Below are 13,719 nucleotides of genomic sequence, written 5' to 3' on the forward strand. Positions count from 1 at the left end.
CACGCTGTGGGTGATCAGGCCATGCTTCCACTCAAATGGAGTGGGCAAGTTCTCAAGACTAGTCTTACCAAGTTTCAGATGTCCAGACTCCAAGTACCAGTTCCTTTCTGGTGTTCAGCCACTGTGTTGATCCTTCACGAGTGCCTGCCACACACTGCTCTGGCGAGGTGTCCCACTGGGGCAAATGCCTACCCAGGAGGCTCTTAGTATCCATGTCGCTCGAGCTGGTCGGAGTCCCCCACAGGATGTTCCACAGGGCAGGCTTAAGCCACCTAAGGAGCTGCCTCGACCATCTGCCAATCACTTCACTTCCCGGTCAGGGAACCAAGAAATGTAGCAGGACGAGCTGCAGACAAAACTCCTCAGACACCGAGTTAAAGAAGGAAGGGGTTTTTTTCCAGCTGGGGGCATTGGCAAGACTCCTGTCTCAAGAGCCGAGCTCCCCAAGGGAGCAATTCCTGTCCCTTTTAAGGGCTCACAACTCTAAGGGGGTGCGTGTGAGAGGGTCGTGATTGATTGAGCAAGGAAGGGGGTATGTGACCGGTAATATGACTGCATGCACAAGTAATTAGATCTGAACAAAACAGGATAGGGATTTTCACAGTGCATTTCTATACAATGTCTGTAATCTATAGATAACATAACCAATTAGGTCAGGGGTTACCAGGCCCAGGGTGTGATGCGAGGCTGTCTGCCTGTGGATTTCATTTCTGCCTTTTAGTTTTTACTTCTTTCTTTGGAGGCAGAAATTGGGCATAAGACGATATGAGGGGTGGTCTCCACCCTTACTAGAAGCTTTAGTTTTGCATCTTGCTTTTAGAGCTATGATCTATTTTAAATTTTGTGAAAGGTATAAAATCTGTCTAGATTCATTTTTTTTGCATATGGACATCAAAGTGTTATAGCACCACTTGTTGAAGACTTTTTTCCTTTAAGAGATGGGTAACATATTTGTGTGACTCTATTTCCAGGCTTTCTATTATTCCATTAATCTATGTGTCTATTCTTTCACAAATATCACTGTCTTGATCACAGTAGCTTTTATAGTAAGTCTTGAAAGTGGGTAATGTCGGATATCCAACATTTTTCTTCATTGTGTAGGCTATTCTGTTCTTTTTCATATAAACTTTAAAATCACTTTGCCAATATCTATAAAACACCTTACTAGAATTCTGGTTGGAAGTACATGAAGTGATATTTTAAATCAGGTAGAAAAGAAAACCAAACCATACATTCCTACTGTCTTTATATTCACCTATGTAGTTATCTTTATCAGTGTTCTTTATTGCTTCATGTGGATCCAAATTACTGCCTAGTATCTTTGATACCAGCCTGGAGGACTACCTTGGTATTTCTTGTGGGACAGGTATGCTGGTAGCTCTTACAGGTTTTGTTTACCTGCAAAGTCTTAATCTCTCCTTTTGTGTTTGGAGTGTTTTTCTGGATATTGAACTTTTGGCTGATCAACCTTTCTTTCAGCATTTGAATGTGCCATTCAATTGCCTTCTGGTCTCTATGCTTTCTGATGAAGTCAGCTGTTAATCTTATTGTTTCTCTTACTGCTTTTGAGACTTGTGCTTTCTCTTTGGCTTTTGACAATCTCATTATGATGCATCTAGGTATGAATGTCTTTGAGTTTATTCAATGCGGAGTTCATTAAGCTAATTTACATGTGCAGATGAATGTTTATCAAATTTTAGCAGTTTTCAAATGATTGTTTCTGTCCTTCTCTCTCCTATTCTGCTGCTCCCATTATTTGTATGATAGTACTGATAGTGTCCCACAGGTCTCCGTAGCTCCTTTTCTTTAACTGGATAATCTCAAGTGATCTGTCTTCAAGTTTGCTGACTCTTTTTTTCTGCCAGTGCAAATCTTCTGTTGTGCTCATTCAGTAAATTTCATATTTCAGTTATTTTCTCCTAAATTCCACAGTTTTATTTGGTTGTTTTTCATTATTTTTGTCTCTTTATCAATATTCTCCATTTGGTGAGACATTATCTAAAGTGTTAGGATACCGAACATGTTTGCTGTGAGACAGTTTCTATCAGCTGTCCTTTATTTCTACCTATATGGGCATACTTCCCTATTTCTTGTGGGTCTTGTAATTTTTGTTGAAGATTGGACAATTTAAAAGTTGGATCTCCCTTCCACTACCCTCTGCCAGGTTTTTACTGTTTTTGCTGCCACTGCTGTTTTTGTAACTTTCCTAACTTGTGTAAGATTTTTACTTCTTAGTGGTCACATACAGCTACTGAAGTCTCTGCTGAGTGTAGTGATCCCTTCGTAATTAGAGTTCCTTAAATGCCTTAATCCAATAACCCTTCTAGCCTTTGCCAGGGAATCTGTGCATGTTGGTAGATAGTTTACCATTCTTCCTCAGTCTTTACCTCCTGTTTTCAAGGAACTTAAAAATCAGAAGTGAGAGATTTAGGACTTGAAGTCTTTCCTTAGCACTTGTATGTGGTCATCTAGATTGACAGGAATATATTGGAACTTATCACCATATAGACATCGCCATTTTTCCTTTTAAACGTAGGTTTGGCCTCTTGTTAGCCCCAACCGGTAATGCTGCCTTAGACATCTGTGATGTTAAATAATTGTCTGATTATCAGCAAACACCTTGACATATATAGGGGTGGTTACACAGGCAAAATAATATCCCTGAGGCTGGATCTTGTCATGGAGGTTTTCAGATTAAATAGTGGAAAATTCTGGAAGTGGGGCGACTAGGGAGCTCTGAATTGTTCTGCCTTTTCCAGTGGCTTACCAGGCTGCTAATTTTTAGAGCTAGTGTAGTTGCAAAGCTGTTGTAGTTTTCAGGGTTACCATGAAGCTGAGAAGGAGGAGGATTGGAATAGGGCAAATTAAAATGCCACAAAGTTCACTGATATTACTTGAAATCCATTTTCCTTGAACATACACTCCTCAAATTGTTCTTGTAAGCCTTTAGACTAATTTCCAGGGTTTTGAAAGTTTCTTTGACAAATCGTGCCTGAATCACCACTGGTTTTTATAGAGTAGACTTTCATAGGTGGTGGTTCAGCCTTTGGAAAAGTGCTTCTTTTTTGTCTCTTGATATCAAATGTTTCCATTGTTCTCAAAATGATATCCATATCTTCTCAAGTGTCTGGGTCAATTACAGATTATCCCGCATTGCGAACAAAATCCAGAACTTTTTATTTCCAATATGATTTCCACAGAAAATTCTGGTATTAAACCACAACTTCTCAGTGTTCTCTGGAAAAGGGAGGTTGGGAAGATAAACCTATCAAATGTTTAATATGAAGTTTTCAGGGAAAAAAATGACATCTTGCCATTTAAAGAATGACTCAAACTTCATGTGGAATCTGTCCATTTACTATGTACTCTATCATTATGATCCCCAAAAGTCAAATGTTATAATACAACAGCACTTGTAGTACTAACAAACAAAACATCATGGAAAAGCCATATTATATTTAACACTAATAACAAGCCAAGTAATGATGCCTATAAACTTGAGCTTCTATTGAAAAGAAATTCACATACATTTTAAAATATGCAACCAGAGGAAGTTATCTCACCTTTAGTATGTGCATTTAAAATTTTGCATAGTTTATAATAGAATATGCCTGAAATTCTTAATTTTGTAACTTTTATTTGCTTAACTGTTAAAATAGCAAATACCATGAGAAGAGAAACTTCAGAAGAAAGAAAAAAGCTTTTTAGTGTCATAAAGGTGAAACATGTAATAATGGTTAAATTTTTGAAATCCATTAGCACTTTACTACAAAAATAAATGTTTACCCTAACCCAGTTAGCAAACTCTGATAAGGAAGTTACCCAAGTGAAACCTTAAATTTCCCACTTACATGATACTATATAATATCACTTTCTAACTTGTTTAAATTTGTGACATTTGATATTTTCATAGTCACTTTATTACAGGACTTAAAAAGTAAGGAGAACCAGACTAGCCAACTCCTACTTTCCACTAAGGCAATAGCCTCAACTGAGTTTTAAGACAAATGTTCTTGTTTTTCTCCTTTTGTACTGAGCCTAAAAGCTTTTAATGTATTGTTTTCTAAGTTCATGGAATAATTCAAGACTGATTGAGAAAGAATTATTTTATGGAACAAATGAGAAATTAATTTAGAAATAAAAGTTAAATCATACCTTATATTTAATGTGTTCAACTATTCAGAGTATATTTTGCTACAGAATACTTGGAAGCCATAAATCATTAATTTTTTTCTGAGCAATTAAGAAACTCAGATTTATCAAATACTCAGCTTGGCCAAGATGCAAACATATTATAAATAGGAGATTCTAAAATAAGCATCTGACAAATTTAGCAGTAGAAATTTCATGTATCCAATTAAGTGTCATAATTGATTCTTGAAGGCATCTTTCCAAACAATTATTCTCAACTTTGCAAATACTAAACACTAATTTTAACCCAGTTATCTCTATACATTTGAACAAATCAGAGTCCAAGATCCTCTAGTAAATTTTTTCTATCAAATGCTCTTGCCAAAACTGGGAATTCTTTTTTTCTGTATTTCAGAACCTGCACATTTCAAAGCCAAAAAACTGGAACGTATTTCTGAATGTGCACTGGCTATTCAAGTTCGTTTGTGTGAAGAAGAAACCACAATTTATGTTGCTCTCCCCTGTACCACAGGGCTAGAACTAGTCTAATAACTGTATCTGCAGAGTCCCTTACCTCTAAGGTCCTAAATACAATCTGCATTTTGCTAGCAAGTAACACAGAAAGCCTGGAAAGTGGAATTGAAACCGCTCCTGTTTCTACCTCTCCAGCATGTGTGCCTGCCAAATGGGAGCTTTAGCAGCCTCCAATTTCCTTTGTAATCCTGCCTCGGCCTGTAGAAGAGCTGTAACACCTGCAATGAGTTCCTTAAGGACCTAAACCCTGTGTAGCAGCTGCAGCCTGCCTCTCTGTAGCAGTGAACCTGGAAGTTGTTTGGTCCTTCTAACTTTCACTCCCCTAGTACTGCTGGCAGTTGATAAATATGTGATTCCCTAAGTCAAATTGTTTCTGCTTGAAATACACAGTGACTTTTTGTTTTCCTGTAACCTGGATTTTATGGTATTTGATGCCCCCAAACAGGGCAGCCTGGCAACTTCTGAAGCTCCTGAAGCATTTACAGAGTGAAGCGTCTCCTCCTCAGCCTTCATTGCCACTGCGAGGCATTGTCAGAATCAGAACTTCTGAGACTTCCCTAATTCCTCATCTCATAGCTATGGGGTCGGTGTGTCATCCAAGCCAAACCCAGATTTTAATCCTTCATATTACAAAATAACCACAAAAGTTAGCTTAATATCTACATCAGGGATCTATATAAAACTCTAATTCATTCTCACCATCCCCATTCTCAGGATACTATCACTCTCACATCAATCGCCAACTCCCAAATCCTACTGAGCTCCACTGCTGCAGAAGCATCCAAGCCTTCCCTGTCTGAGGTTTCAAACTTCCCTTAGCTTAAAGATCCTCTACTGACTTCACCCAAGAAAGGTACCTTGCAAGGGGACTCTGAATCTCTACAAAGCACACCTCTACCACCTCTCATTTCTTGTAGACCAGTAACTAAATAGTTAGAGACACACACCCAGGGGACAGAGTTGCACATAGAAAGCAATAGCTTACACGCTGTCAGAATTGCAAACTTCGGTTGTTACATCAGCAGAAACCTAGGGGTGTGTCTAGAAATAGATTATAAAGGTATTAGTCCAGGGAAGAAGAAACATAACATTGCACTGGTTTCAAATTACCAATAGAGCACTTACTATAAAAGTCTACACTTAATGTGTTAAGCAGCTAGCATCAGTTGTTTGGTTTAAACATGAGTTCACTGTTGACCTGCATTAAGTGAACTTAAGATGCTAGAACTGCTTTAGTAAAATATAGAAGTAACCCAAAGTCTTAGATGTAGATATCAGAACATGGGCTTAATTTTCATGCCTCATCCCTCATGCCTTGGCCTACCTTCTTCCAGAATTGCTGCAGCAATTAGATAAGGGTGGTCGAACAATGCCACATCTTAATTGTACCACATCTGCCTTGTTTTCTGCCCAGGACTTCTCTCTTGCTGCCCTGTGAACACTGTGGGAGCCCTCTTCTCCACTTTTGGCTCAGGCACAAACCTGAAATTGCAAGGTAGCTACTACCATCTGGCCAAAGGGTAATGAAATACAGAACTAGATTCCTATCCCATGCCTTGCGCAGCACGTTCTGTGTGCTGAGAAGGCTCCAGAAAAGCTTATTTAGCCCCAGTTTTCAGTAGTGATGAGAACTCTCATTGTTCTTCCCATGCCTTGTGCAGCACATTCTCCGTGGTTGCTCAGAAGGTTCCAGAAAAGCTGAGTTAGCCCCAGTTTTCAGGGGTGATGAGAACATAACCTCTGCTGCAGTGAATATCAGGGCCCCTTTCTGCCTTTTCCTGTAGTGCACATGGTGACCACCACCCTCTTGTCCTCCTCATTGAGCACTGTCTCCAGCCACTGCAGCCTTCTGTCCTTGCACATACCTCAGAGCTCAGGCACCCAGAACTCTGCACCCCTAGAAGTCACCCAATCTGGGGACTGATGGAAAGTCTTATATAAATACTCCAGCCTAATTGCCACTCAGGTGGGATAATCTCGACCCTCTGGTTCTGAGTCCTCCCACAGGGTTAACTTGCTTGACAATGTGCCCTTCGTTCAGAATAGGATGCTAGGAAATGCTAGTAAAGGAATAGGGAAATAAGGAAAAAGGAAAGGCAGAAAGTTAGCACTTGAATTGAGACCTGCTCCTAGGAAAACTTTAAGACGGCTGTTACTGGAAGTAGCTTCAGGAAGTGGATGATGAGAAGGGAGATCTAGACTCGGGTCCCTTGCTGGCCAGGCTGCAACTAGGACCCATTACCGATAGTAAGTACATAGTGACAACCCCTGGCATGCTGGAGACATGTTACCAAGGCCCTTCCTGCAGTTAACCGGGATGGACATCAGTAGAACAGAACAGGGTGGACTGTCCTGTATGGTAACGTTAGCATAGGGAACATCTGGCAATGTCAGAGACAGTTTTGGTTGTCACAACTGGGCAGGGGGTCTTCTGGTATCTAGTGGATAGAGACAAGGGATGCCGCTAGACATACCATGATGTACAGGACAGTCCCCCACAACAGGAACAATTAGGCCCAATATCGCCCAGTGGATGAGAACCCCAAGTACCTGTCTAGTCTTTTGATTATGCTAGTCTCCAAGCTTTACACTTCCTCTTTACATTAAAACATTTAATTTTATTTAAAATTCAAATGAATCTAACAATAAGACTATGTACTAATCAAAATACCTAACTTTTGAAGTGTTCGTAAATCAGTAAGAAATTCACACATTGAAATCACCAAATAGAAAGCAAAATGACACGTGCCGATCTCTAAATGACCATGACCAACAAATATGCGAGAAAAGATCCTCATTAATAACCAACGAAGTGTAAATGTATCAGGATTCCGTTAGGTAAACTACTCGATGTTTCCAGTAGGCAGAGACTTAAAACAGGGTACCTGGGCATGGTGGCACCTGTAATCGCAGCTACTCTGGAGGCTGAAATACGAGAATTGTTTGAACCCAGGAGGCAGAGGTTGCAGTGAGCCAAGAACACACCACTGTACTCAAGCCTGGGTGACAGTGAGACTGAGTCTCAAAAAATAAAAATAAAAGTAAAATAAGGGGGGGGGGGGGGGGGGGGGGGGGTGGAAAACTCGGTGTTTACAAAACATCTGGGAAAGCTGGAAGAAGGTGGTCCACTGCTAGCTCTCAGATGTTGCTCAAAGTTGCTACTGCCACCCAGGCCAGGGGAGCAGGAAGTCCCTGTCAATGGTAGTATTTACAACCAGCAGCAAGTAGGCAGATGCTTCAGGGAAGATATCAGATCAAGGGCCCTTCAGAGCCCTGTCTCTGTCTACTGCCAGAAGATGGTTGTCGCTTCTACGGCTGCTTCTGAATCTTGCCTGAAGGCTCTTGTGATGGGGTCTTAAACCAGCACAGTGCTGGAAAGGGATTCCAGAAAATGTAGCTTCCAGGTAGCAGTCCCTGTGAAATAGAATAGAGGTGGGTCGGGGTGGGAGGGAAGGAAAGTTGCTGAATGCAACAGACAAGGTTGCACCTTAAAACAATGACACAATGCCAATCACAGCTCACTTACAAGACACTGAGGGCTCTCAGTCAATGAGACTAGTTCCTTCTAGAAAGGCAGTGTAAACTCATCCTCTTACTGGCAGGGTTTCCACTAAGATAAAACGTGATCACTGAAAATCTGTGTATCAATTGACTGACCAACCCAACTCAAGGAATTTCTTAGCATAATGTTGACACAAATTTACAAAACTATATACACAGATATTCCTCACATTAAGATGTAATACTGATACAACTAGGATTTTGATTAGTTGTAGGTCATAAAAGCATGCAGCCATACATGTAAGGTGTGTTCGTATTTTATAAAATATTCTGTTTACTTCTATGTCTTTTGCCCTCAAGATAAAATCCAAAATCCTTACCTGCAGGTAGGTGTCTCTGGCCCCTGCTTGGTTGACCAACCTCACCTCATGCCATTCCTCCTCATTACCAGCTATGCCTCAGCCACATGGTCTACCTTCCAGGACCTTTTCCCTTCTGGAGGCCCTCATTCACACAGTTCCTCTGCCGGAAACACTCAATATGATGTATGTCATCCTACAGAGGCACTTACGTAAAAGTACATAAAAATATGTGCATTAAGAAATGGATTTTTTGAAAATATTCTTGTATTTCTGTATCTGGTTATATTTGCAACTCTAAAAAAGCTTATTAAATTTCTTTGCAACTCTGATGGTTAATTTGAAAATCTACAGAAAATTATACATGAAACTGAAAGAGATTTGAAATTCTAGTGGAAACAGATGCTTTCCTTGTGAAATGTTTTTAAAAGAATGACTTGCCAAGAAGGTGATTTGACCAACCCCACAACCTAGAAAACTTTTGAGTCACTAAGATACGAACTCTCGAAATACCCTAGAGGTAGATTTTGTTTCATAAATTAGCTTCAATATGGTTTTTTTTATAGTGAAAATGTGTCATCCACATAGAAGGGTTTATAACATGAGTGCTTTTTCTTTAAATATACTTTTACTGTCCAGAGTAAACTATATAAGCTGTTCGCTAGTGTCTTGAAAGCTTTCTATGTGCCTCCCTTATGGAATCTTCTTTTCTTTCCAGCACCCAAGAAATTAACACAAACATTAGCACACTGATTGTGGCTTATTTCTGTAATAAATGTAAATCCTCAATAGGGATAACAAAACATACTGTATAGCTTTTTAAATGAAGAACAAGCACAAGCCTAGATAAGGAAAAGGTACTGGTACCTCTATTAGGCAAAGATTCCTGTGAGAAGATAAACCAAATGGACTCCTGGATCCAAGGCCAGCATGACCTTCTGCTTACAAGGATCAGTTTGGTACAGAGTGGACAAGTTGAGTGAGTTCTGGGAAAGAAGGAAACGCCAAAGTTGCATTTAGCTGATTGCAAGAAGGAAGAGGCAACTCTGTATTTTCAGCTTCTAAGATTTCCCTTGCCTCCCTCCAGTTCTGAGAAATGTTTCTGAACAGAACTCTTCTGTTTTGACCTGAGTATCCTCCAGGGATTCCAGCATCCAGACCTGAGGGGGGGAGGGCAAAAACTTCAAGAGTTTAACACAAACCAAATACTAAAAAAGGTGGGCCACGCTGACCTGGGGGATTCTGTCCTCTGATTAAAGAGACGGGTCTCTTGGATGGCTCATTGCTGGGACACTGAGAACCCAGAAACCAGGCTGTCAGAAGTCCAAGCTCCAGGAAGAGGTCTTGTGAACTCAGCTAGTGTTTACCCCAGCTGACAGCTGAGCACCCAGTATCAACTGCTAACCATGTGGGTGAGCCCGGATCGTGTCCCCGCCCAGTGGAGCCTCCAGGTGACTCCAGACTGTGAAATAGTTAATCTTACAGGTCAGCTCAATTGGGCTATGGGGCCCAATTGTTTGGTCAAACACCAGTATAGATGTTGCTATAAAGGCTTTCGTATTATGTGATTAGCATTTAAATTGGTAGACTGAGTAAAGCAGATTAACCTCAATAAGGTAGGTAGGCCTCATCTGATCAGTTGGATGCCTGAACAGAACAAAAAACTGACTGCCCTTGAGCAAGAGGGAATTCTGTCAGCAGACACACCTCTGGCCTGAACTGCAATGCTGGCTCTTCGCTGGGTCTCCAGCCTGATGGCCTTTGAAGTTAAACTACATAAGCTCCTCTCTGGGTCTCCTGCCTAACTGGCCCACCCCGCAGATTCTGGATTTCCCTGTCTCCTTAACTTAGGAGGGCTTCACCACCAAAAGGTCTCACCTCCTAACACCATCACCCCCGGGATTAGGTCTCAACATGTGAGTTTTAGGGGGACAGAAACATTTAATCCATTAAAGAGGGACTTCGAAGGAACCAAGCAACCTAACAAATGCGTCCCACCCTTCCATCCCCCACTAGTTTGGAAACGCATTTGAAGAGTTTAGAATTCTAATGTGTCAGCCTCACTGCTGACAAAGGCAGAGCGGGAGGATGTGACTTCGTATCAGAGCCAAAAATTAAGCCACAAAATTAAGCGAACACACTCCATGGAAGTGTGGGACAGGGGCTGGCCCTAAAGGAGCAGAGGGAGAAGGCTGTTCTCCTTTGGCAGACTGGGACGCCCAGGGAGGAAGGGAAGAGTCTGAGCTGAGCGTGTCCAGTTCCTTGTTCCAAAATTCACCAGTCAAGTCATTCTCCCTTGACGCAAAAGGACAAGCTTGGTCAAAGCCAGGAGTTAACATTAACAGATTTTTCTACCTAGGAGGAAATGGTGCAAGTGGAGGAGCACCACCACGCTCATGCTCACCTTTCATAGGGAAATCAAATGACAGCTGCAATGGAGCATCTGACATGCAAACTCGCCTAGGGTTCTCGGGCCTCACCTTCCTCTTCGCCTCCTTCACCATGTCCTTTTCCCTCACTCAACCTCTCCTGGAAAGTCCCTCGGGGTTTGTTCCTTGGTCCTATTCTCCATTCTTCCTCACCTTCCTAAGTGAGCTTATTGAGAGCCTTAAATACCAGAAACAGATTGAAAATTCCTCCCTTAATTTTTTATATCTAGTGTAACTTTCATATCAAAATATAATGGTTATATTTATGAATATAAATGCAAAACATGGAACACACTAGCGTATCAAAATACCAATTGTAGGCCGGTCATGGTGGCTCACGCCTATAATCTCAGCACTTTGGGAAGCCAAGGTGGGCAGATCACCAGAGGTCAGGCGTTCAAAACCAACCTGGCCAACATGGCGAAACTGTTTCTATTAAAAATACAAAAAAATTAACTGGGCATGGTGGTGTGTGCCTATAATCCCAGGTACTCAGGAGGCTGAGGCAAGAGAATCACTTGAACCTGGGAGACGGAGGTTACAGTGAGCCAAGATCACACCACTGTACTCTAGCCTGGGCGACAGAGCAGGACATTGTCTCAAAAAAAAAAAAAAAAAAAATTGTAGTACACACTATAGTGTCCCACAAAGTCTCTCCCTACTCCTTTTATTATTGACTAAGTGACTACTAGATGATGGGAGTACTGATGACTGACAGCTGTTAGCTGACTTCCTCTCTGGTCATTGACCTTGGCTGATGAGAGCCACTTTACCCACAGTGCAAGGGTAAACCCCCTTCCTTGCAGATGCAGAGGTGCAAAGGCCCAGCCACTGTGCCCTAGTCCAAGGCAACTCTGAGCCATCCAGTTCCAGAGTTCCCTGGGGGATTAGGAGTTCAATTACTCCATCGGTCCACCCTGCCTCTCCCATTGCCCCAGGGTTGTGCTGCTGATAAATTTCCATATGATAATGCTTCGTGGAACCCAACCTGCAACATCACCAGACAATGACCAAGTCAATTTAAATATGATTAGTAAAATACTTCAGGTTTTACAGACTTTACTGTTTAATAAACTCCTGTGCAACGATCTAACATAAAGCTGCTGCAGGATGCATAGCTGCTGCAGGATTATGTATGACAGAGGAAAGGGGGAGTACAGTGAAAGTGAAAGATGGAATGCATGAAACACAGAAGAAACTTCAGGCAATATCTAAGATACCTGCTGTGTACCAAGCAATTAGTCTGAATTAGAGAAGAGTGAATGGGGAACAAACATTTTAAAGGCTGCTGTTACTAAGTTCCAGGACTGATTTTTGTCCGTGTTTTTATTCACACATCACACTGGATCATTTTGCTGGGTACAGAACACTAAGTTGTGAATTTTTCTTTCCAATCTTCCGATAAGCTGAGGTGGGTAGATCACTTGAGCCAAGTTGGAGACCTGCCCAGACAACATGGCAACAACCCTGCTCTATTAAAAACACACAAAATTAGCCAGGTGTGGTGGCATGCACCGGCAGTCCGGCTACTCAGGAAGGCGAGGTAGGAGGATGACGTGAGCTCAGAAAGTTGAGGCTGCAGTGAGCTAAGGTCATACCACCACACTCCAGCCTGGGCAATGGGAGTGAGACCCTGTCGCAAAAAATATGATAAAACGCAGTGCGCAGGGCGAGTGTAGCTTTAACTGAAAATGTTACGACCACTGTTCATGCACATATTTTCTGACTTTCTTTCCAAACTAAAGTGCATGCCTGGCTGATCCAGTGCTCTGTACTCTCAAAGCACTTAGAAAGAGATTCCTGATGAGAGTTATTTTAAGGAGTTATTTTAATTATTCTCATTAATTCTTAGAGAAGTCTGGGAGTCTATGGACTCTGTCAAATTTTGACTAAGGTGAAATCAAAGAAATTTAAGGCTGATATTTCTACTAAAAGCAAGAACATGAGATTAGCTATGAGTAATTGCAAGAGAACGCTAATACATTGGGGTCTGCGATGACATCTGAACTCCTGAAGTCAGATGCATGAGGTTTGCATGTTTTATAATGCCTAGAGTGGGACAGAGCGACCTTTCTGCCCCTTTTTAGACCTTTGACGGTCACAGGATGGAAGATCTGCAGAAACTCCCTACTGTCTTCTCCCACTTGGGCTCTCTCCATAGCCTTCTCGGTGATCTAAGATTATTGAAGCTTGTGTTCCAGTTTCCACCTTAAGGTTGATTATTACCCACAGCACTCTCATAGTTTCTATGAGATTATGTATGCAAAGCACTTGAACCATGCCTGGCACACAGGAAGTGCCACAGACACTTGCTAGTTAAAAAATTCAGAAGCAGATATCCAATAATGCCTCGCTTGTTTCCACAGAGGATGACTCCCCAACTGTCTATTTTTCTCTTCCAAAAGGGGGTCATACTTGTTGCCTGTTGTGTGGTAGGTACCCTGGTGCTGGGCACTGAAGGTGTACCAATGACAAAGGCTCATTCTGCTCCGAGTGGGGCGATAGGCATATGTAGTCGATCGATTCTTAACGTCTTGCAAATGTTGACAAATTTGGAGACAGTAGGATGATGAAGTCAAAGTTGCTACGGATTGTCCACCATTGTTCACGCGGACGATGCTAAGACAGGACATTTCATACACCCGACCATGGGTTCCCCCAGAAGTGACATGTATTGCTTCTGCTCATCTATCTTCAGCCAGGAACATCTTTCTCCTCATAAAACCCCTTCCCTCCACCTGACCAACTCCCACTGAGCTTTTGGG

Source organism: Piliocolobus tephrosceles, chromosome 7 (genome assembly GCF_002776525.5).
Source record: "Piliocolobus tephrosceles isolate RC106 chromosome 7, ASM277652v3, whole genome shotgun sequence".
Classification (NCBI taxonomy): domain Eukaryota; kingdom Metazoa; phylum Chordata; class Mammalia; order Primates; family Cercopithecidae; genus Piliocolobus; species Piliocolobus tephrosceles.